The sequence below is a fragment of the Camelus ferus genome, chromosome 7 (genome assembly GCF_009834535.1).
Source record: "Camelus ferus isolate YT-003-E chromosome 7, BCGSAC_Cfer_1.0, whole genome shotgun sequence".
NCBI classification, from domain to species: Eukaryota; Metazoa; Chordata; class Mammalia; order Artiodactyla; family Camelidae; genus Camelus; species Camelus ferus.
In genome coordinates this window covers 20,011,247-20,036,072 of record NC_045702.1, presented here as the reverse complement: position 1 = coordinate 20,036,072, position 24,826 = coordinate 20,011,247, and the positions used below count along the sequence as shown (strand labels likewise).

Here is a 24,826-nt window from a genome sequence, read left to right as displayed (position 1 = left end):
AAATAGATAAACAACAAAGACCTACTGTAGAGCACAGGGAACAATATTTAATTTCTTGTAATAATCTATAAAGGAAAAGAATCTGAAATATATATATATATCTGAATCACTTTGCTGTACACCTGAAACTAACATTGTAAATCAACTACACTTCAATAAAAATAAAATTTAATAAAAATAATAAATAAATAAAAATTAAGTTAGATAAGAAATCCAGTTTCTCAGCGTACTAGCCACATTACAAGTGCTCAAAAGCCCCATGTGGGTCTTAGCTGTGATGACACAGAGTGTAGACAGAACATTTCCATCAATGCAGAAATTTTGGTTAGACAGCGCTGCTCTGGAGAAACTCTTACAAGTGTGTTCATATGATGTATAAGAATCTTCACAGGAGCATTGCTTCTGATTTTTAAAAATTATAAAAACAAAACCAAATGATGTCTATCAACAGAGAAATGAATAAATCATGACATAGCCACAAAGTAGAATCCTGTACTACAGTGAAAATTAATGAGTGTTCATACATCAACATGAATGAATCTTAATAATGTTGAGTGAAAGAGGAAAATTTCAAAAGTCTCTATTATGAACTCAGTTTTAAAAATTCAGAAACTACATTGCTTAGGAATACATTTGTATGTGGCAAAATTATAAGGAGAAATAAGAGAATAGTGCAGTCATAAAATTCAGTTCAGTCCTCTGGGATGGAGGACACAGGAGGCATTTATTGGAGAAATATTCAGAGCTTCAATGGCATGGGTAGAAGTCTTTTGCTAAGACTGGGTGGTGGCTCCAGATATGTTTGTTTTATTATTACACTTTACAATATGCATTTTATTACAGATTTTGCATGTATCTGTCAAAGCGTTCTCCGATTTCTCCTTTTGTTACACATCACTCATCACTTTCTCTCAAGTATGGATTTCTCATTCCCGTGATTGAGTTTTGCTCCCCCAGAGCAGTTGAAGTTGCTGGCTCTCACAGCCCTTACTGTTTGTTTCCTGACCCTGAAAATGGTTTTTGTGCTTCCAAATTTGCATTACTACATTTGAGGCTGGGTTTGTAGCCTAATTTAGCAGCTCAAAACTCAAAATGAATATTCATATAGCTTCTCAATTCAGGGGACATTACCTTGCAAGTCAAACGAGCAAGGCCAATGCTGACAATCTATTGTTTAATCTCATATCATCCAAATATTGACTTTTTATATAATGGAGCATCATTACTCGAAAGAATCAACAGCACTTAAAATGCACAAAACGTTCAGAACTCACCGAGTAGACTTTAGTAATATTCTTCTACAAAATACCATTGATGCTATTTGATTCATATTTCAAAATCCTCTCCTTGATTTACTTAACTAAATCTCCACCCACTCTTTCTAATTCTTTATTAAATACTAATTTGCTTTTATATCCTGCTAGGGTTTCAAAAAGAGTAGTCAGGTAGGAAAGCCTGTTTAAGGTTATTTTTTTAAGTTATTTCCCATGCTGGTTTTCTGAATTATTATATTATTGGTATTCACATTTTAAAACAAAGCATGTATTTAAAACCACCACAGATGGATATTCTGGTTATTTTTAATAATGCATACATTTTTGAATTATTTAACTTATTTTTAATTATAATGTTGAAAAATGCTCTGCTATTTAGAAATTAAATATTAGGAAAAACCAAATGAAGTTAATAGAAAAATAAGCAGTCTTTCCCAGTTAGCTAAACATTTCTTTTTTTTAAACCATTTTTATAAACCGAAGTATAGTCAGTTTTCAATATTGTGCCAGTTTCTGGTGTACAGCATAATGTTTCAATCATATATAAGCATAAACATGTACTCCTTTTCATATTTAAGCATTTCCAACTGATGTAAATTAGAAAGGAAACTCCATGGTGCAAAGGTGTAACCATTGATTTCTACTGCAATCACTGTTCCATTGTCTTTTCATGTACACACTGAAATATGAGCTACTTAGTAGAAATAGCTAATACCGATTTCCAAAATAAAATATTTGGGTCAATGAATTACAGTAATCAATATCCACTTTTAAATGGCTTAGTGTTAGGAAACTCCAACACCAGCCTCATTTCTGCTTTCACAATGTTAAGAAAATAAAAAGTCAAAACCTTACACTATTGTAAAAAAGTGGTGAAAGTTGACTAAACCTGTCATAAATCTCCATGAAGAACAAGGTCAGTAGAACTGGACAGAAGAACACTCAGGAGCGAGGTTCTCTGCCACCATCCACCTGGAAATAGGTAGAAATACTCCCCCTCATTTTTCCCTTTGTCTGTGCCTTGAAGCCACCAAAAATTTGCTCCAAATCCTGCAAACATCTGAGGTAGCCTAGGATACACTTTTACCCAGCAGTAACTCATTCCCTATACTCACTTAGAAACTCCAAATTCCAATCAACAGAAAGTGGCGGGAACTGGCAATGGCAGGATGAAAATCGGAAGGTGCCATTTCCACAGCGTGGGGATGGGAAGAGCAGACGATAATAGAAACAGGAAGAACCCTGGCAGCAGTGTTCACTGCAGATTGAACTTTCTATTTTCTGATTTGTCTTTGTTTTCAAAAAAGCCAGTATTATGAGTAGAAGCAACCACACTGGGTGAAACTGAACAGACACCTACTATGCAGACCGCCTCTCCAGCCGTCCCCCTACTCCTCACCGCCTGCCCCGTCCTGACACCATACAGCACACACTCCTCTGAGAACCATTTTTCTCCTCTAATCTGCGCGGTGACCACGGCTTTGATTCTATGTAACTCTGGTCCACGGGCCACCGACGATAGGACCACGGGGGATAAACAGCTGGGCCAATAAACTTGTTCCCCAATTAGTTTAGATTTGGGGAAAGTTTCAGATCAGGCAGGTTAGTTTCACCACAGAAGAGATGTTCTCTGAGAGCTAATGACAGCTACGTTTTAGGCTAGACCAGCGACAATAGCAGAACTGAGTGAATCCTAGGAGGCTGGCCAAAAAGAGGAGAAGGGTGTGGGGAAGGGATGGAAGGAGGGAGGGAGGGAAAAGGAGAAGGAGGAGAGATGGGAAGTGATCACAGGAGCAAAGATGAGAGATGGAGAAAGTCCCAGTGCCATTTCGTCCCGGGACCAGTGGCTCCCGATGCCCCTCAGTTTCCAAGATACACTTTAGCATCTTCATATTAATTTTGTTTTTGTTCTAACTTAAGCTACCTAGATGAATGTCGGCTACTTAAAGCCAATATAGTTCCAGTACCTCCATTAAATAAACAAACAAACAAACAAACAAATAAATGAACCTAATTGCCTCCTCCTCCCTCCTAAAAAAATTAATTAAACAAATAAAATTTTAAAATATTCCAAGGGCCCCTGTTATGATTTTCTCACCAGGGCTTGCTGTGAAATCCACATGGATCTTTTCCCACCACTAACACCTATAATATCGTAGGGTCTGGTGGATCTTATGACCAAAGTGCCAGGGAAGCCAGAAGTCTATGAGAAGGAACATAATTCTTCACACTCTTGCGTTCCCTGGCAAGAGTACGTTCCATCTCCTGGGGTCACTGCTGAAGTATTAAATTCATACTCCAACAAGGAGCCACTAAGAAAATTAATTTTGCTTATCTAGTCTTACATTCTGGCCTCCTTTTTCAAGCACTTGAGCTGACAGATAATAAATACATTGATAACTGACCCAAAGATTTAATAATATGCTTTCCAGGAAGTCTGTTGAGCTCATTCCTTCCGGCAACCATCTCCGTATCCTCCAGAACCTCTCTTACAAGAGTATGTGCTCTGCTTTGTTATCATATCCACACTCAGGACTTTCTTAAATGTAGATGATTCTGAAATCTCCATTTCTAGACCCAGTCTTATCCAGATCAAACCCACAGCCCCCTCCACTCTCTCCCATTCTAGGACTTCCCCACCACCCCATCCTGCTTCTCAAGGGAGGGAAATCAGACAGAGGCAGAGTGGAATATCACAGACAGCAGCAGATATCAAAAAAGTCTTCACCTATGTGAGATTACCTTTGAGGCTGGTCTGGATGAGTGAACTGAATTTTTATAACCAAAGAATGGAGGAAGGTAGGTCCAGGCAGAGAGAATTAAAACATCGAAGATACAGAAGGATAAAGTTTGAGGAAGAGAAGTGATCCAGGGTGATGTGACAAGCCTTATAATTTTCCAGTTAGATGGGCTATTTTTGCTGTTGTTTTGTGTTTTTTTTAATCTGAGAGACATTTCAAGGAACATAAGTCAACAGGCATAAGATAACTGGCCAGGTATTGTGTTTTACATATGGACTCATCCATATGGTTTTAAAAAAGGATTTTTTATTCCCCGGGTCATATATATGATATATCAGTTAATAATGTCTCATATAATACTCACCCCTTTTTGCAATATCATCTTATTGTAAACTCACATAAAACTTACTGACAACTATCACCTTAGTACTTTTTTTCACATTAATGATTCTGGCTTTCATTCTTTTTTTTTTTTCCTTCAAATTTGGTATTTCCCTAGTGAATTGCTTTCCATTAATCTTGATTAAACCTCACTCTATTGATTTCTGTCCTTCCTCTGACTTCTTAGAAACCTGCTGTATATCTGTTCTGTTTTCTGTGATATTAGCTGTCCCTCCTGGCACTGGGTAACATTTAAGAAAGTTTTAAAAATCCAGCAACATTGAATAAACCTCCCTTTCAAACGTTGGGTGCTATTTTAATTCAAACAGGATGAAAAAAACATGTGCATGCATATTTTACCTTAGGATGGAAAATTCTCTGTGTTCCAATAATTCGCTCTTGCCTCATTTGAGAGAATTATAACATTTAAGAATAAACTACTAAAAAAATCAAGCTTTAAGATAAGCCTCCCTTTGCAATGGGACAAAATAAAGAGAAAAGCTTATCTCCTAGAATCAAGAGGGACTTACTATTTGAGAGTTATGATAAGAAGCAGAATAAAAATAATGTATAATTACTTTTGATTTGTATGTGTATAGAATATTATACATTCATTCGTTCATGTAATCTTCATGAGAGTTCTAAGAACTAACACTCAAGTAATACAATGTGATGTGGCGAGGTGAAATTTAAACCCAGGTTTGTCCGACTCTTTTCTACTGTCACAGTATGTTTTACTTTTAATTAATTCATTCAACTTAATAACTATTTTTTGAGAGTCTCCTATTTTCCAACACACTGCTGGATGCTAGAGATACAGTGATGGACAGATACATTTTCAGGCCTCACAGATCTTAATGTCTGTGACAAGGCAAGTCCCTTAGACTCACCCATATTTTTTGCTGCACAGAAAATGAAATTGTCAGACATGAGCTCCTTCAACTGACCTTCTCTCCACCTCAAAATGTATTTATCGCCCTCCCATCTTCACTTCTCTCCCTTTCAGTTCAGAGGAAGAAATGTCCATCCTCCTCTCCTGGACCTCCTGCCAAATGCCAAAACTGGTTTGGATCCCAGGCACTCCCAACATTTCTGGAAATGTTTTCTGTCAATTATCCCAATTGACATCTCCCTCATCTTCAGTGTTTCCTTCTCAACTGATTGTTCCCTTTGGCCAACAATCTCCAAAATAAATTTTAAAAAAATGTTTGGTCTTAATATCTTTCTCAAGCTACTGCTTTTGCTTTTGCCTTCAGCAACAGCATTGACAGATTTTAGACTCGTTTTATCACTTTCATCCATCCTAGTCCCTCTTCATACCAAAACAATATGAATTTTGCCTCACCATTATTCCACAAGAAAGCAAAGGGGAGTATAAAGTACCCCAGTCTTTCACTCATAGGTGCAGTCATTCTGAGGAAGGTATTTTCCTCGGCTCCCAGAGTTTCCCCAGATGAGACCTCGGTCACCCTTGGTGGCCGAGCACTGCTCACCGGCTGCATTCCCTGCACCTGTCACTTCCTGCTTTCCTTCCCACGTGGTCTGGACATTATCCACTCAAGTCTTCATCCCAGGGTCCGCTTCTGAGAGAACCCAAATTAAGAAAAGACATTTTCAAACCAAGTTTCTGTGCATTCTAATGCTTTACTTTCCAAATATTCTCTTCCCTCCCATCCCTTCTGTAATTTTCTATTTTAAGCTATTTAGTTGTCTTTTGGCTCCTGTCCTAACTCGTCTTGCTGCCTCCACATCGTCTTCCTCTAAACCATCCCTTATATACTTTGAGTACACAGTTTCCTAAAATATAAACCTTCTTATGTCATTCCTTTGATTGAAAACTTTTGCTGTCTCCCTTATTGTCCATGAATGAAGTTAATGTCACTGACACGGAATTTTAGGTCCTTCCTAAATTTGCACCAACCTCCATTTTTGGCCTTCTGTCCTTCCATGCTCCCCATGGTTCAGCCATATTGAATTAATTACACTTTCCCTAAGCACACACCATTTACCTTCCTAATCCTTGCCTTTGCACTCACTGTTTCTTCTTCATGGAGTGCTCTTCCCTCTTTCCATCCCTCCCTCCCTCAGAAACATATTCATTCTTCAGACCCCATTCAGATGTGTCATCTCTAGAAAACATTCCTTTTTTTTTTTTTTTTTTCTGAACAGGGCTGTATGTCTTATGTGACGGTATAGCACTTCATGCAGATCTCTGTCATACCACTTAGATTTTATTCAAATTAATGTTTACTTATCTTTCCTCTTCACTAGACTATGAGTTCTCCTAAGTCAAACCATGGCTTACTGATCTTCTTGTTTCTGAGCACTGGCAGTGATATCTAGCAACAGTAATTGGATAAAGAAATTAACGTTAGACATTAAAATTAACTGGCATGAAGGGAAAGAAGCAAGTGGGATTATTTTAGGTGTTTTGCTGTCCTGTCTCCTCCACCCCCTCCTCCCCCACCACCACCACCTATAAACCAAAATTATTGAAGTAGACTTCATTTTAAAGCAAGTTTCAGGTACAGTGTATTTTTGAAATAAGAAGGCCATTCCAGCTCTAAAAATATTTCTCAGACTGCCTCTCCAATTCATGAAAATCTTTTACTAAAACACAAACCTTTTACTTCAATATTAGAGAAAAAATGCTAAAATTCAAGTGACTTGGAAATTAACAAATGTCTATAAATTAGTTGTATTGACAAAATAAATTACATCTAATTCTGATGTAAGGAGAGGACTGAAAACCAAGAAGGCAGTGAGTCCCTTTGCACTGAGAAACAAAGTTTATGTGCAGAAGAACTTTTATATTCTATATTTCTATGCATGTTCTTCTAAGTTCGGATTCTTGCTTCTGCTACCAAGTTATGTTTATTAATGTCCTATTCCCTTTGGACCATGCTCTCCTCTGCCAAGGGTAATACCAGATAAACTTGACTAGAGGGAAAGTAGACCAGTAGGTCTCATTCTTGTCTGATCACCAGAGGAGTATAAGAGAATTTCTCAATCTCTCCTCAAAGTTTAAGTTCAAAACTCCAGGTTTGAGGCCCAGATATCTGAATTTTTTTTAAGCTTTCCCAGTGATTTTAATGTTCATCGAGATTTGGAAATCTCTAGCCTGGCAAATATATGACCTGTTTTGTATTTCATTTATCTGAGTTAAGTAAGTACTTACTGAGTCTTGATTCTATGCTTAGCATAGAGGGATCGTATAGGTATTGTTTCACAGTGTATATGACCCTCCCCAGCCCGGACTCCTGCTCCCCTAGTGTTTTCCGTCACTGGACATTCATTGCCTCTAGCAGCGTTGTTATGGGTCAATCAGTTTGAGAGAGACAATGGAAGTCTGCCTAGAATATGAAAGTGATTTGAAAGAACGTACTGTTTGACACAGAGATTTCCTTTCCCTTTCCCTTTAGCCACCCACCTTTATTCAGGTGAGAAGGTTTCTGTACTGAAGGTAAGAAGGGGAAAGTGACAGATCACCCAGATACACTTAAATATTCAAGAGAAGAGGGTTTGGAAGAAAGGAAGATCCGAAGTCATCTCCCTGTTCTTAACAACCCCCATCCGGACACACACATACATGCACCCCTGTAGTGTTAAGGATTGTTAGAGGAAACATGGCAGCATGGCCAGAGACAGCCTCCAGGATTTCCCTTGACTAGTGGATAATAGAAAACCAAGCAAATTTTCCCCAAGTCCTGGAGAGGATCAAGGAATTACCTACCAGTCAGTGAGCCAGACCTGAGAATGTCCTAAATTCTGGTTGACATAGCTGCAACCTGTGTGGTCCAATGAGATGGGACAAAAGCCAGCCTGAATAGGTAATAACCAATTATCACACTCCTCATCCTCCCGAGATTTATGGGCAGCCTCAGACATGAGCGATATCCAGAAGTGAGGACATCTTGGATGGATTGAGGCCAGATTTTTACCAAATAGAAGAATGAGGGCAAAAATAAAATAACTTCTACTTATAGGAATTGAAAGAGAAATATGTCTCTTGCATAACTGAGTTTGTGGTCTAGTATTTATGCCAGTGCTTTAGCATTTACCTTATGTTGCGGGGGACTCTAAAAACAGCAAATTGCAGCGTCCCTTCCTCTAGATGCAGTGGAAGGAAAACAGGCTTTCAATTCAGACACACCCAGAGTGAATCCTGGGCTCCACCAAAAGCTAGGTGTTTATATTCACCAAGGCTCACTTCCGTCACCTATAAACTGGGAACGGTGTTTTAGAATTGCATGAAGGGTAGAAGTTAAAACCCTGGATACATGTTAGGAGCTCAATACATGTTGGTTCCTTTATTTCTTTAGAGTTTTTATTTTAATAAAGGCCATATTTATCTAAAAGAAAGCATAATCATGCCAAGGTATAATGACTCAATCTTGTAATTTCTGTAAAGCATAAAGCATGACTTTGGGATTTCCGTCCCTGTGTGAATCTGTGGGAAGAAAGCAATGTTCTGCTGCATGTGGGTGACAACTCCCGCCTGACATTAATATATCAACGAAGAGCTGCTGATTTCACCAGCTCCGAAATTTCCTAGATGTTTTGATCAGAGTTTAACCCAACTCACTCAGGTTACAGTGGCCACATAGAGCTAATCTGTAAACTCAGGGTATTGTTCTGATTATCATAGCAGGGGGAAGCTTTTTATGTTTGCTCAGAGTGGTAAGATTTTGTGCAACTGAATTTGAATTGTAAAATCCATTTCAAGCCCACCCTCTTTAAGTCCTGGTCTCTGTGGATGTAGCAAGTAAAATGAGGTTTCTAATTTACAGTCAGTGTTATGATGCACAAGGCAACCATAGCTTTCAGGTAAGGAACGTGGGGACTTGACACAGCAATTTAGAATTTTTACAGTTAGTATCATTTTCTTGTTAATGGGTCCGTTGACAATCATAATATTGCACCATAAAAGTTTGCGTTAACTTTACTTTGCTATTCCCTAATTTTACCCTATTTTTTCTTTTTCAAACAATTGTTGACAGTTATAACTGAAGAGAATTAGAAAGTTTAAGCAACTCAGAAACAGCCAAGTGGCGATCTCTGGGCAGAAGTCCACCCATAGGTGGTTTTATTTTCTCCCAACAAAATGTTTCTTCCTCCTGTTCTTTATTTTTTGTTGTTGTTGTAACTATTAGTTTCTATTTTTCTGGGTTTTTTTTTTAAATCAAAGTATGATTTAGATACAATAAAGTGCCCAAATTTTAAGTGAATGTTTGTAAATGTGTATACCTATGTAGACCACATACCAATTAAGATACTGAACATTTCCACAGAGTTTCCTCATAGCCCTCTTAAATAACCAAAGAACCCAAGATAATCACTATTCCACTATCTACCTCCATAGATTCATTTTGCTTGCTTTTCAATTTTGCATAGAGGGCATCATACAGTGCATCGCCTTCTGTGTGTATGAGCACAGCTGCTATGAATAGTCTTGTACATGTCTTTTGGTGGACATAAGTGCTCCTTTCTAATGTGTGTCTACCCAGGAATTAAATTGCTAAGTCACAAGTTATAAATAGTTTATAAATATGCTTACTACAACTGCCAGTTTTCCAAAATGATTGAATTAATTTATAGACTCATCAGCAATATATGAGTTCCAGCTGCTTCACATCCTTACCAATACTTGGTAAAATGTTTTCAGTAAATTTTAATTTGAATATATTGAGGGTCTGCATGCATGTTCCTCGGGCCATATAACTCCCTGTTGTCTTACACCTAGCCATTTCATATTCTCAATTTAAGTACAAGGGCCTTGCAGGCTTTTGAGTTAGCCAACTAACTACGAATTTCACCCAATATCTCATTTATCAGATTACAAAAACTGGTCCCAAGAAGTTTAACTGGTTAACCCAGCATCACATCACTAGTGACAAATTTAGAATTGGATCTCAGGCTGGACTTCTAGACCCAGCCTCTTTCCACTGCAAGGCACTGCCACCCACTGACACGCAGCCCCTATTATAACTCTTAGCTCTACTTGCTAAATCTCCATGCAAATAACTTTATAAAGGAAACACCTGTCAGTGATGTGCTTCACTTGGCGCCATATTGTTGGCACATATACCACTCTCTGCTGCTTGTCTGCTTGAACAATAAATGGAAAACATAGATTCAAGTATATGTTGTAAAAGAGGTAGCATGCGGTGATTTAAAACAAAGACTGGAATGGGAATTAGCTGACCACATGCTCGTTTTTACAATCTTCTTCAAGGAGGAAGGACCCTGCTAACAATGGCAATAGTACCATTATCATCCTGCCTCAAGGGCTGTATTACCAGATCCACAAAATCTTCCTGGAAAAGTGTGGTTTACTGGCAGGTATTTCTTCCTGGTCTCCGCCTTCTTTGTATGGTATCAACATTTGCTTAAAAGCAGAGAGGGGTATAAACAAAGTTATGTGAGTAAATATGGTATCATTTGAATCAGGCAAAGACTATTAAAGAAGGCTGAAGAGTAACCAAGGGCACTCTGGTGCTGTCTGTTGACTTTTCCTCAGTTTCCTCATATATAAAGTGAGTTAGCTAAATTATTTGTAAGATTGCCTCCGGCTTGGTAGTTGTATGAATGGATTAACCATAAATATAATTTATATGATAGAGGGAAAACATAAAACAAACCCAGAGTTTATTTATGAATATCTGGTTTGGAAAACGAACTTAATTATGTAAAATGGAGACACCTGTCACCTGATAAACTGGTATTTCCATTAATTGGCCTTTGGCATGAACTTGCTCTTATTATTATTCCATCATCAATCACCCTCTTCTTCCTCCTCACTTGCCTTCCAACTGTATTTGATTAAACAGTTCCATGTTTAGTATTTGACAAAGCAATAGTTTCTTTTCCTAAAGAGTTACACTGTATCAAAGTGATATATTCCTTACTGTTTTATCTGAGAAATATGGGATCAATTATTATGCTACACAAGGACAAAAATCTGAAAGTAATAAATCTATCTCAAACAATACAAAATTGTATTTATAGAGTCAGAAATGAAATCAACATTAGTCATCTTTTCTAAATGATCCGAAGCCTGTTTCTTCTCCCAAGAGGATCTGAAGCAATAGAATAAAAACTCAGGAAGAACTTTTGGGATTTCTCATACCTAAAAAAAGAATAAGTCCTGTTAAAAAAAAAAAACACAACTAAATTAAAATTACCAGAGAGTTTTTTGATTTGTTTTGACAGATTGGAAACTCCAGAGAACAGACATTCTTTCCTCACTCTGGGATCACCTTTTCCCCTTGTCATATGAGGATTCACGTTTTCTTTAATTAGAAATTGATCAGAAGCCTAATAAAGTCTGATGAGTGATAGCACTAAAAATCCCTTTTGCAAAATGCTGAACTCGATCCACTCACAAATGTTCTCGCGTTGCATTCACTCCATGCCCCCCGTCCATATCTGAAGGAAGGATGGGGGTGGGAGGATGCAACTCACTTTTCTTTGTGAAGGTTCTCAGTACATTTTTAATTACCAGGAGCAGTTCTGATGAGTAGGTCAGGGTAACTGAAGAAGTATAAATCATCTTTTTTTGTTGTTGTACAGAGTAAGGTGAATTAATTTAAAGATTTACTTGAGGGAGTTTAGAGCTTTATACAGGTGGAGGAACCTAGGCTTAGTGGAGAGAAATCATTTATGCCAACAAGACCTTTGGTTTGTGATTCACTCAGACCAAGATCTTCAGCCCTCCCCTGCACTGTCACATCTTCCTTGTAGTCAGGACTTCCTGTGACTCTGAATTTATTGTGTATGTAGGTTGATATATATATAGAGAGAGTATATATCCATACCATAAAGCTTCTACATAGAGAGCACAGATCATTCCTGCTCTATGGCTCCACATGTCCGGAGCTGTAGGTAAATTTCCCTTGTAACGCATAGGTAAAAGAACTCACTATTCTTTACCAACCAGGAATCAAACAAAAATTCCATGGAAAGACAGATTAAATGAAAAAGTCTAACCTAAAAGGAAAGTAGGCAGAGCACAGTTAATGCAAAAACAAGATACGGAGAGACACCCTGGCTAGAAGGTTCCACTTGGGTTCAGAAAGGGGCACACCCGGCATCAGAGTCACCACCAGGGCTCGGGCTAAGGCTGTTACATGCGCAACAGTAAAACAGAGGGACAGACAGGGGAAAGGGGGTCACGGCTAGACGGTAAAGTAAGTGATAAGAGACGAGAAGCTGTAATGTAATCACAGACAAACGTGTCAAGAGGCTGAATTAGACAGGACAGGCTTAGCTAGGATCAGAGGGACCGCAGCCAACAACGAAGAACAGCAAAGCTTATCTGAGGAAAGTACCTGAGACGACGTCTGTCTTTCCAAGGGTTCTATTTGTTGCCGTAGTTCATGGTGATGCTTCATCTGGGGAAACGACACACATCCCCTTGGCAGTTCTGCTCCAGCTCTTTCTTCCTCGGGAGGAGGATCACAGGCCCCGAGGGGGTGGTTTCATTCTCATCTAACCGAATCTTCTCTCCATCTCTGCTGAATGCCAGTCATTGAAGCCAGCCCAGAGCCATACCCAAGAAACTAGTGAAGGCTCTGAGTCTCCTTAAACTTTCATTGTTAGCTTCTGCCCCAAGATTAGGGCTCCAATCCAACAGCTGAGCTTTTACCTGAGGTTCTGATAGAAACCAAAAGAAAAAATAAATAAATTCAAAGAGCCGCAGAAGCCAGGTACAGCAAAATATGCAGTTCCAGGGAAAAAAGAATTTAACTAGCTGACTGCTGTCTAGTGGGAAAATTGCAGCTGGATCAGCATTGAATCTGAGTGAAACTAAAAAGAATGAAAAGAGAGTGGGTAGGCAAGAGATCCTAGTATTCTTTCCCAGGGGAATCAGACAAAAATTTTGTTAAGATTCCATTTAATATTTGAAGAAATCAGTAACACAAATATATTTTTGATTGTTGCTTACAAAATAAAGTGTGTTTACAATCTTTAAAAAAATCATTGACTTTGGATGTGAGGGCAATCTGGCTGCGACATCTATCACGCCATTGATCGCCAGGGTTGATTCGGCGGATCTGGCTGGCTAGGCGGGTGTCTCCTTCCTCCCTCACCGCTCCACGTGCGTCCCTCCCGAAGCTGCGCGATGGGTGGAAGAGGACGACCAACCCCGTTAGAGGAGGACCGTTCTTCTCGGTCAAGGGTATAGGAGTACCTGTGCTGCCCTGCTAGAACCTCCAAACAAGCCCTCAAAACAAACATTGACTTTGAAATGACTGAAACAACTTGCTCGTATCCTGATGCTACTTAAAATCAACTCACATGCCACTGCTTGTCCACATACTTCAGTAAAAGTGCAGCTGAGTCTTAGCGGTGGGGAGGGCTGCTGCAAATAATGAAGAAACTAAGGACTGTTTTCCATACAACACATCTCTCTCATACACACACACACACACACACACACACACACACACACACACACACACACACACACACACACACACACACACACACACTACTAGCTCAGCCTAAACAGAGGGAAACAGAGGAGAGCCAGGCAATCTTGCTGCTACGGCATGGAAAATGCCACGGCTTTGAAGCTTTGAGGGATACAGAGAACGTAATGTAGCTTTGGAACTTAGAGAATGTAGAATATCGGGGTAGAGATGGTGCAATCCTGGAGCGGCATGGATAGCGGAGGATGGAGGAGAGGTGATGGCACTTAGACAGCAGAGAAAGACAGAACCGGCAGTGGGAGCCAATGCCACCACGTCCGGTTGCATTCAGACTGGCCCAATGAATAGGCAAAAAGATTTATTGTGATCCACAGTAGAGTCCCACAGCGGTAAGGCCCTCTCGGGCAGCTGTGTGTGCTGGAAACTGCACTGAATAGGCTGGAGAGGGAATGAGGGGAACAACTTTATCACAAAATGGCAGAACAAACTTGTATCATGACTGAATACGTAGTATCTTCGGGGACCCTGAGAACTGGGGGCCGACAGAGATGACTTTATATATGTGGAGTTCCTTTAGTCAAACTTGGGGATAGAAGCCAATGAAAATTAACCATACAGAGAGTAGCTACAATCCCCAGTTATGGGAGTGTAAATTGGGAAAGTCATTCTACAAACATCTGGCAGTGCTTAGTGACATAAAGTGTGGGTACATCTTATGATCCCTTAATATGAGAAAAATTCCAATAGAGTCTTAGAAAATGTTCATTACAGCTTGGTTTGTAATAGCACAAATTTGAAAGCAATGCAGGCATTCCTTGTTAGATTATTGGTTAAGTGTAGTAAGTGCCCACCATGGAATGCTGGGCAGCAGCAGAACAAGGAATGACAAATGTGTGACAGCATATGGTTTGATCTCAAAAACAGAAGAGTGGAGAGAATACAAATAAACTAATGCAATAGCTAACACATAGGTAACATTTATTACTTGTCAGGTACTATTCCAAGCACTTTTTGTTAATGAACTCTTTGCTTCTTGCAAAAAACCTATGAGGCTATATACAAGGAAATCACAGCACAGACAGATTGACTCGTCCACGACAAAGCAGCTAATGTGGGGTAAAGAGCGTATTCAGAACCAGGCCACCTGTCTTAAAATCCAAGCTCTTAGCCACCACGTGATCTTGATATCTTCTGTCAATAAAAAGTAGAAAGCTACCCTGAGCTGAATGCATTACTGTAATTTAAAAACACATGCATCCCAAATTTAAAGTACAAATGTAATGAAGAATATACATACCATTCCAAGAATACGTAACCAAAAAAAAAAGAAAGAAAACAGAATGAATGTGCCTATTTTGGGTTGATCAGGTGGGGGCGAGAGTGAAGAATGGGATCAAAAGAGGAAGATAAATAAAATGAAATACACAAATAAATGACGGAAAATAGAAGTAAGGCTCAGAACTGATAAGGCAGATGAGAGACTTAAGAGAAAGCAAGGGGGCCTCTGCTGGAAGTGTGGGTCCAGCAGGGTCCAGGCTGAGAGGGAAACTTAAGTCTGAGATGAATGGTCCACCATGTAAATTGAGGTGGACTCAGTAACTGAGGGAAGCATTACTCCAGGATAGAGTCCTTTCCGTGGTTGGTAATTACTGTACGATACTCATTAAATGACTTGTCTACTTATTCACCAAAGCAAAATATATTTTTAATTGAAACATAATTAACATGACATTGTATTAGCTTTACGTGTACAACATAATGATTTGATATATGTACATATTGTTAAATGATCAACACACAAAAAATGTGTTTAACATCCATCATCACAGATAGGTACTTTTTTTTTCTTGTGATAAGAACTTTTAAAATCTAATCTCTTAGCAACTTTCAAATATACAATACAGTATTACTAACTATAGTCACCATGCTGTGCGTTACACCCCATGGCTTGTTTAATTTGTAGCTGGAAGTGTGTACTTTTTACCTATTTTGCTCACCCCTCACCCCACCTCCCCATCTCCTCCCTCTGGCAACTACCAATCTGTTTCTCTGTATCTATGAGTTTAGTGTTTTTAGATTCTACGTATAAGTGAGACCATACAGTATTTGTCTTTCTCTGTCTGACTTACTTCACTTAACCTTTTAGCATGATGTCCTCAGGGTCCATCAATGGTGTTGCAAAAGACAGGACTGTCATCATTTTACAACTGAATGATAGTCTATGTTACATCTATCTATCAATCACATTCTATCTAGTCACCCATTGGCAGGTGATTAATACTGTTTCCAAATCTTGGCTATTGTGAATCATGCTGCTGTGAACATAGGGGTGCAGATAACTTTTTGAGATACTGATTTTGTTTCCTCTTGATAATACCCATAAATGAAATTGCTGGATCATATGGTAGTTCTATTTTTAATTTTTTGAGAAATCTTACTGTTTTCCTTAGTGGCTTTACCGATTTACATTCCCACCAACAGTGCATAGGGCTTTCCTTTCCTCCAAATCCTTGCCAAAACTTATTTCTTGTCTTTTTTATTTCTTGTCTTTTTGATAAAAGCCATTCTAATGGCTATGTGATTTTTGATGTGCATTCCCCTGATCACTAGTGATGTTGGGCACCTTTTCATGTACCTGTCAGCAGCCATTTGTATGTCTTCTTTGGAAAAATATCCGCTTGGTTCTTCTGCCCGTTTTTTAATCAGATTGGGTTTTTTTGCTATTGGATTGTATGGATCCTTTATATATTTTGGGGTATTAATTTCTTATCAGATACATGACTAGCAAATATTTTCTCCCATTCCGTTGGTTGCCTTTTCTTTTTGTTGGTGGTTCCTTTGCTGGGCAGAAGCTTTTTAGTTTGATGTGGTCCCAGTTATTCAGTTTTGCTGATGTTGCCTTTGCTGTTGGTATCAGATTGAAACATCATTGCCAACATTGGTGTCAAGGAGTTTATCCCCTGTTTTCTTTTAGGAATTTTACGGTTTTATGTCTGAGGCAAAGCGGAGTACATTAAACCCAATTTAGTCAGAATAGTGCCCATAATTTACACCTTTGACATACTAATTCTCTTTGTTCTTTATGTCAAGGATAAAATGATAGTTTTTTATCTTGTATCTAATTTATAATGAATCTTTCTGATAGTAATAAGCATAACAAAGTAGAATTGACGACTCAAATTATGCACTAATATTTACTAATGACTGTAAAGTACTGGAAATGCTAAAAATTTCTTTAAAAAATAGATCTGCCAAATTTGGCTGAAGAAAATTGTGCACTTTTTGCACACAGGAAATAGTAGACACAAAAGAACACTGACGGTAGTGGAAATTTTAATCTCCAATATCAGACTAATGGATGAATTTAATCTTTGTTGTAAAATGTATGCATCAAATTGTTTTCAACTTAAATGGTTTCATTAAAATAAAAATAAAATGGAAAAATTTTGAAATGGCTTATCCCTGCTATATAGAAAAGTGATTAAGTAATTTAATTATAGTTAGCTCCAGGAAATTCTCAGTGAAAATCCGTCCATGATGATACAAAACTGACTTGATGTATCTGTAGTAAAGGGAAATCAGCCCTTCTTGGGGTCACAGCCAGGGGGTACATCAGGTTCTTATGTCCTCTTTACAAACATTAAGCTGACACCAGATACCACAGCCATTTGGAGGTGAGGTAGGGCAGGCAAGCCCACCTAAATGTACTATGTAAAGTGTATGTATGTATGTATGTATACATACTGGAAATTTTGATTAAAATTTTCAATTGCAGAGCAATCGCTGCTGGCTAAGGAGAACAGGGGACTCTGTGCAGGAAATGTATTTTGATATGGGCTTTAAAGGATGAATTAAGATTGTAATGGGTAGGGACCATGGGGTTAGGGGAGTGGGCATTCTAGTTAATGGGAACAGTCTAAGAAAATTAATATAACAGGAAATATATAAAGAAGGAATGATCAAAAACTCAAAAGAAGTGATCTTCATGGCTTGATCACAGGTTTTATTTTGGGAAATAGTAAAACATACAGCTGGAAAGTTAGGCTTGAGCCAAAGTTTGGAAATTCTTGAAAACCAGGCTGTGTAGTTAGAATATGATTAGGTAAACCATTGAACAATCCCAGGTTTTTGTTTGTTTAATCAAAAAATTCATGAAAATCAAAAGACACTTTCAAAATCCTGGAAAATTTAGAAGAAAGTGTTAGAAATTATACATTAAAAGACAGGATCCAATGATGTAATTTTGCACTGACTTATCCTTATGTCTTTATAAAATATCACACTAGAAAGAGAGAGCCCTTGTAAGGTACTTGTAAGGCAATTGTTACCCTCTTTCAACAAGTAGGATAAATTTACTGCTTAAAATCCAGCCCAACTTTTTTTTTTATTGAAGTAGAGTCAATTTACAATATTGTGTTAATTTCTGGTGCACAGCATAGTGAGATATATATATATATATACTTTTTCATTATAAGCCATTACAGGATATTGAATATAGTTCCCTGTGCTATACAGTAGGACCTTGTTGTTTATCTATTTTATATACAGTAGTTAGTATCTGCAAATCCCAAAGTCCCAATTTATCCCTCCCCACCCTCTTTCCCTTCTGGTAACCATAAGTTTGTTTTCTTTGTCTGTGAGTCTGTCTCTGTTTTGTAAATCAGTTCATTTGGTCTTTTTTGCTTGTTTGTTTAAGATTCCACATAGAATTGATATTATGTGGTATTTTTCTTTCTCTTTCTGGCTTACTTCACTTAGAATGATGATCTCCAGGTCCACCTGTGTTGCTGCAAGTGGCATTATTTTATTCTTTTTTATGACTGAATAGTATTCCATTGTATACCACAGCTTCTTTATCCAGTCATCTGTTGATGGCCATTTAGGTTGCTTCCATGTCTTGGCTGTTGTAAACCGTGCTATATAAACATTGGGATGCATGTATCTTTTCGAATTAAGAGTATCCTCCAGATATATGCTCAGGAGTGGGACTGCTGGATCATAGAGTAAGTCTATTTTCAGTTTTTTAAGGAAAAATGAGTACTTTTTTTTTTAAATGGAGGTACTGGGGATTGAACCCAGGACCTTGTGCATGCTAAGCATGCACTCTACCACTAAGTTATTACCCTGGGACTTTTGTTGGTGGCTGTCACATTGGTCTCAGGGCTCTTCCTCTCTTCTGATGAGCCAAGATAGCTGTGGTTGTAGTGGAGAGATGCCTGGACTTCTCAGCTCAGCCCCTCCAGAGTTTTGTGACTTGGGCCACTGCCTTAACCTCCTGGGCTTCATTATCTTTCCCTGCAAGTTGAAAAACTTGACCTAAGATAACTTCTAATTGCCTTCAAGCTTTGGCTTTTTATGTCTCTAGGACATTCCTTGAGTAAGCGACTCCAGCGTCTTCAGAACTGCTTTCCCCAGTGCAATGCAAAAAGTTCTTGACAACAGGTGTTAAGAGATAATGTCCAAATTTATAAGCACATAAAGCAGAAGTGGTTCTTTCTATACTCAGCTTAAAATATAGACCTTACTAATTTGCCTCATTTCAAATACCTTTAAGTATGTACAGCTGAGCTACCTGTGAGCATATCCTATTTTAGGTGTGACATCATTCTGCTGCACAGATTAGAAAAAAAAATCAAATTCTCTTCCTTTCTTTCCAGTCTGCTTTTAATACTAATCATGGCAGAATTAAAAACAGCAATCAATAATATAAAGGTTGAAATCAGAATACCTGGGTTTGACTGTCATGACTACCTCTTACTTAGTTACCTTGGCCAAGTTATTTAATTTCCCTAAGCCCTAGTTTCTACATTCGTAAAGCGATAATTTTGTGAGGATTAAACAAGATAATGGTAATAAAGACTTGACATATAATAAGAGCTCACTAAACAGGAAAATATAATAATAATGTTAAACATATAGAAAATATTGACAAGAAAAAGGGGATCTTTTTAAATACAGAAACATCCCTTAAGAAACTGACTCACCTGGGAAACTAACCTGCTGAGATTTGCCTTCATCTAATCAAGTGATTCTCCATGTTGACTTCATGAGCGAATCATTGGGGAGTTTTTAAACACTGCTGGTTCGCAAGCCCCACCCAGATACAGCAAATCAGAATACCTGGCTCACTTAGAGGAGGAGATGTGCTGGAAGGCTGAGTCGATACTCAGAGAGCTCTCAGATCTCGAGATCCAGACGTAATTTAAACTTTAGAGAATGCAAATCTAATTGGGTTGCCTCCTCCTATTAATACCTGAAATTTATAGACCTGGACTGATGTGTCAGTAAATTCGTAATACATTTCATACAGGAAAGCAGTGATTTCCCCCCCCAAACCTGGGATTCCTATATGTTCTGGATAGTCTTAGATAATTTCCATTTCAAATATTCTGATAAATGTCCAGATTTGGAGCTTGGAATCTGCTGTCATCTAGCTCAGACCTAAAGGCAGAGAGCAGGCCTAAATGATGGCCAGATTAGTAACAGTGAGCCACACTGGATGGTTTTGTTAGCTATGTTGGGTCACTAGGGATCTGATAACAGGACATGGGGTAACATAGAAAAATAGAGCTTTAAAGGTTTTTATTCCCAGTATAAAATTTAGGCTTTTTTTCCTTAGTTTGATAAAGAAATTTTGCACTTAGGAGGTTTTATTATTCTTAAAAATACACTTTAGTAGTAATAAGGCCCAAATAACTAAATTAAAGGGATTAAAATAAAGAGAAGAAAATTTTAAACTTCATATGACTGTTTCCACTTCAATTTTGTAAGAATATGAATTACAACAGTGTTATTTTAGTGACAACTTTTGTATGTTCAAATCACTTTCACTACGCATGAGCCATCCCCATGCCTGCTATGAAAGACTTTTCCATTTTTCCAGTGATATAGCCATCACTCAAAATGTTGAACTTCAATATATTGCTATGTCTATATTTAGAAATGACATGTGGTACAAAATGATATTATCATTTATCTTCAAAACAAGTAATTCTTATTAAGAATTAATTTTCACGTTGGCCATTGGGAGATCCTAGACTATGCCTCCTACAGCATTTTATTGATTAAATTGGCCTAAGTAAACATCACTATCAGTCAGCAAAAATCCTGATGTCATGTCTCAGCGAAGATTTCAAAACGTAATACCTTTGAAGAATGAAGCAATTTGCATAATAAGCAAAGAAATCTTTCATAAAAATCATAGCAAGTTTAACATCTTATTACACTGGAAATTAATAGGAAATATTTTCTTTAAAAAAAAAATCAGGAGTAGAAAAAGCATTGCTCAGTTCTAGCCTCAGATCTTTGTCTAATTAATAATGTGACCCCAGAGAGATTTCTTAAATTATCTGGGCCTCCACTTTCCCCCTCCATCTCTAAAATCCTTTCTAGCTTCAGTATTCTTTAATTCTTTCATTATATGTGCTGTCATGTTTGGCATTGAGAGAAGCAAAAGCTCATTTCCATCGTGTAAAAAGTGAGAGAGTTTCTCTTTGGTTATGTGCTGATCTTTAACACGACAATTTCGGTGTGCTTGGCACTCCTATTTCTCCATTAAAATGAATAAACTTACTTTCTAGCCTAAATGACTGTTCTGTGATTTGGGACACAAATTTAAGGAGATGTTTAATCTTCTATAATAAGGGACTCCCAAATACAGTGGCCTAAATCAGACAGTTCATCTCTTCCATGGATCACTCCAGCTGCTCTAGGGTTGGAGTGGGGCTCTTTTTCACAAGGTCACTCTGGCAGCCAGTTTCTTTCCTTCATGGTACTCCTCCATCCCTTTAGGGTGTTGTCCTCATCATCATTTGGGGGTTGAAATTTTCCTTAGTAAAGAAGTTCTAGTTTCAAAACCTCGGTTTCCAGATGAAGACATATTCATGGAAGGTAAATGATCTGTCCAGCATAATACAAATTCTTACAGTTAGCGTGACTCCAGTACTCTGTCACTGACAGCAGCAATGCTGGCCCTCCATCACTTCAGACTCAGACCAGCCACTACTTAAGTGTAAGTAAAGACCTTTGATTTTAGAGTGAAGCAGACATTTCTTAAATTCAAGATTTCTCATTGGAGGAAGTGGCATAACATTGCTTACCTATAAAATGGGTGTAATCCTGATTTCATGGAGTTGAAATTAGTTTGAAATAATGTAATGTAAATAAACATGCTTATCACGGAAGTAGACACAGAGCAAAGGCTTTGGCATGCTCCTCACCCTTCCTCACACAGATATGGAAGACCATACTCTTCTGTGCTCAAGTCCTGCACTGTGATGGTGCGACATTCCACCATGTTCACATCTCTTACATGACCAGCAATGGATTCAGATGGTCCTCTCTGGTTATCAAGCCACATTTGCATATATTACCTCATTGGCTACAACACTGTGAGGCGGGAAGTGCTGAGAGAATCACTTTCATCATACAACCATGTGCAAATCACTGTATCACACTTTCTATTTGCACAGCACTTTAGCACTTCTGCACACACTGCCCCATCTGATGATCACAACTTTGTGAAGAGGGACAAGCACATCTCATTATCATCATTTTATTGATGAGAAAACTGGGTTTGAGGGAAGTCATTAGTTTGATTTATATGTAAATACATATATAATATATATATTCTGATAAAAATCAAACTAATGACTTCTCTCTATTTATAATAGACTTCTGTAATAATGATAACATTATAAAAATGATAATATTATAGTCATAATAATGACATATATATAGTTCTGAAATACTCTTTTTTAATGAAAAAAAGTAAAGGGATAAATCTGTTTCTAAATTTCAAACATTGCTTTGTTTTGAAGTCTCAGAGAAAACTGTATCCCACATTTCGGACAAGATCTTGAGTGTTTTCTCCATAGGGACCAGGACACTCCCCACTGTGCTGTACCAGCAGGTGTCTAAGGGGTCAGAGCCACAGAAATCAGGGGTTACTTACCCTCAGCTCTTTTCTCTGAGAAGTTGTAGACAGCCACTTCTGTGACTGTGGAGCCTGCCTGACGATTCTGTCCCTCTCGTCCACTGGGAGACACCTCACCAGGAAGAAACCAGCAGTCTCAGTCCTAGGCGCCAGAAGTCTTGGTTCACCACACCATGGTGTCATGGTTTCATTGGGCCCGATCACCATCTCTTCTGCAGGACACACTGACCCTCTTAGTTCGTTGTCTCTGGAAACCCCATCTCCGGAGACTCATTCTTTTATATCCAGGAATGCTCTGGGCTGTGAGTCTATTTTTACCAAGCAGGGGTCTATTTAACAGAAATAGAAAATGTTAAGGAACTAATGGCCTTCGTTCAGGGGCTCTGTGACAGCAGGTGCAGTGTCTCCATGATTTTCTTGTGCTTTCATCATCATGGCCATATGATTGCCACTGTGGCTGCAGCCCTCACATTCCTTTTAAGACAAGATAAAGTTGGATTAGGGGAAAGGTCACACTGCAAACGTCTGCTTGACCACTTCTCTCGCTGGCCAGATCTCTGCCATGTGGCCACTAGTACCTGCAAGGAAAGCTAATCACTTCAGCTAGAGTAACATCTCCTCTCATTGATCTCAGGGGAACAAAGTCTGCATATTTGGATTATGGAGAACTTCCTTTTGATTTCTCCCTACTACTTTTTTTAAAAATCAAAATAGAAAAAAAAATAGGGAAAGATCATGAGTTTCTCTTTCTTCTCTGACGAGGACCTAGTGACACTCTCCCAATCACCTAAAATTTTCCTTGGCAAATATATACATACTGATATGGAAAAACTTGGAAAATATTTTGTGTATAAATGCAGGTAATACCTAGAAGAAGATCTGGAAAGATATATATTAAAATCTTGACAGTCATAAACTGTGAGAAGAAAAATTAGTTTCATTTATTTTGCTTTATTTAGTTTCTAATAACAACATATTTGTGTATTATCTGAATATATTCTTTATAAGAAGATACAGACTAAAAAATCCTGGAAAACTAAGTTCTTGATGTTTTAGTTACCACCTATCTTCTTCATAAATACTCTGTGTCCATAGAGGAGATGTTTCTTTAGAGAAGATCTACATGGTCAGTCTCTGTCAAAGTGATTTTAATGAAATCGATTCCTTAAAGAATTGTTGCCTTCTGTACACCTGGACATTTAAAAACATGATTTAAATGGAGCAAAACAAATTTAGTTCTGCCATAAACTCTTCACATTAGTTTCTACTCCTTGGAAATAACATATAAGGTACTAATAAGATTTATTCTATGATGTTTGGTCAAACTAATATGACATATAAGTGCCCATATGTACTACTGGAAAGAGGGCGGTTGTATGTAATGACTCTATAAATTATACCAAAACATTAGACTGCGATTGGACTTCCTGGCAACAAAGAGATGGCATAATAAGCCCAAAATGGAATGATGCTCCACGTGGGATTATTAAAGCCGCAATCTTCAAAAGAGTATAAGTGCAAAACTGAAAGCACAATTAGTCGCAGAAGAATACTGATTGTACCCAGTAGTTTTATAAATAAATGACAAAATCAGAATACATAGTTCTGTGATTAGCTATTAAAACATTATGTAGGCAGAATGTATGTCAAAATGTCATTATGCTTAAGAGAATATCACCAATGGGAGAAACGCATGCCTCATCACAACCGATAAATCACACTGCACATTCCCACCTGGGTACCATGCAGTTTGCTCCGTTTGAAGAAAGAAATTGCCTCAATTTGCTAAAAAATTTTTCAATTATATATATATGTATTTGTTAATGGAAGTATTTGGACACTTCAATATACCTTTCTATGATTTTAGTTATTTTTGGTAGGAAATCTCCCTGTTGTTTCCACGGGCTTTAGGTATTTTTCACTTCATCTGTGATGATCTGCAACTTCATTGCATGTATTTAGGTGTAGAAAGTTTATAGACCACAGAACGACTGAGTAGATTTCTGCCTAGTTCAGATGGTGTTAGAGGTGAGTTTTACCAAATCTTTATAATTCAAACAC

General features: G+C 38.0%; 1 protein-coding gene and 1 long non-coding RNA gene across 2 annotated transcripts in view; one reads left to right on the top strand and one right to left on the bottom strand.

Annotated features, from left to right (window-relative positions):
- LOC116664849 overlaps positions 1-24,826 on the top strand; it is a 109,068-nt gene that overhangs the window by 53,605 nt on the left and 30,637 nt on the right. The gene's annotated exons all lie outside the window — the stretch shown is intronic.
- LOC116664850 lies at positions 6,448-23,293 on the bottom strand. Its single transcript, XR_004321335.1, has 3 exons — positions 23,282-23,293; positions 13,422-13,513; positions 6,448-6,459 (listed from the first exon to the last, which is right to left on the bottom strand). It is a non-coding gene; the product is annotated as an uncharacterized LOC116664850 (long non-coding RNA).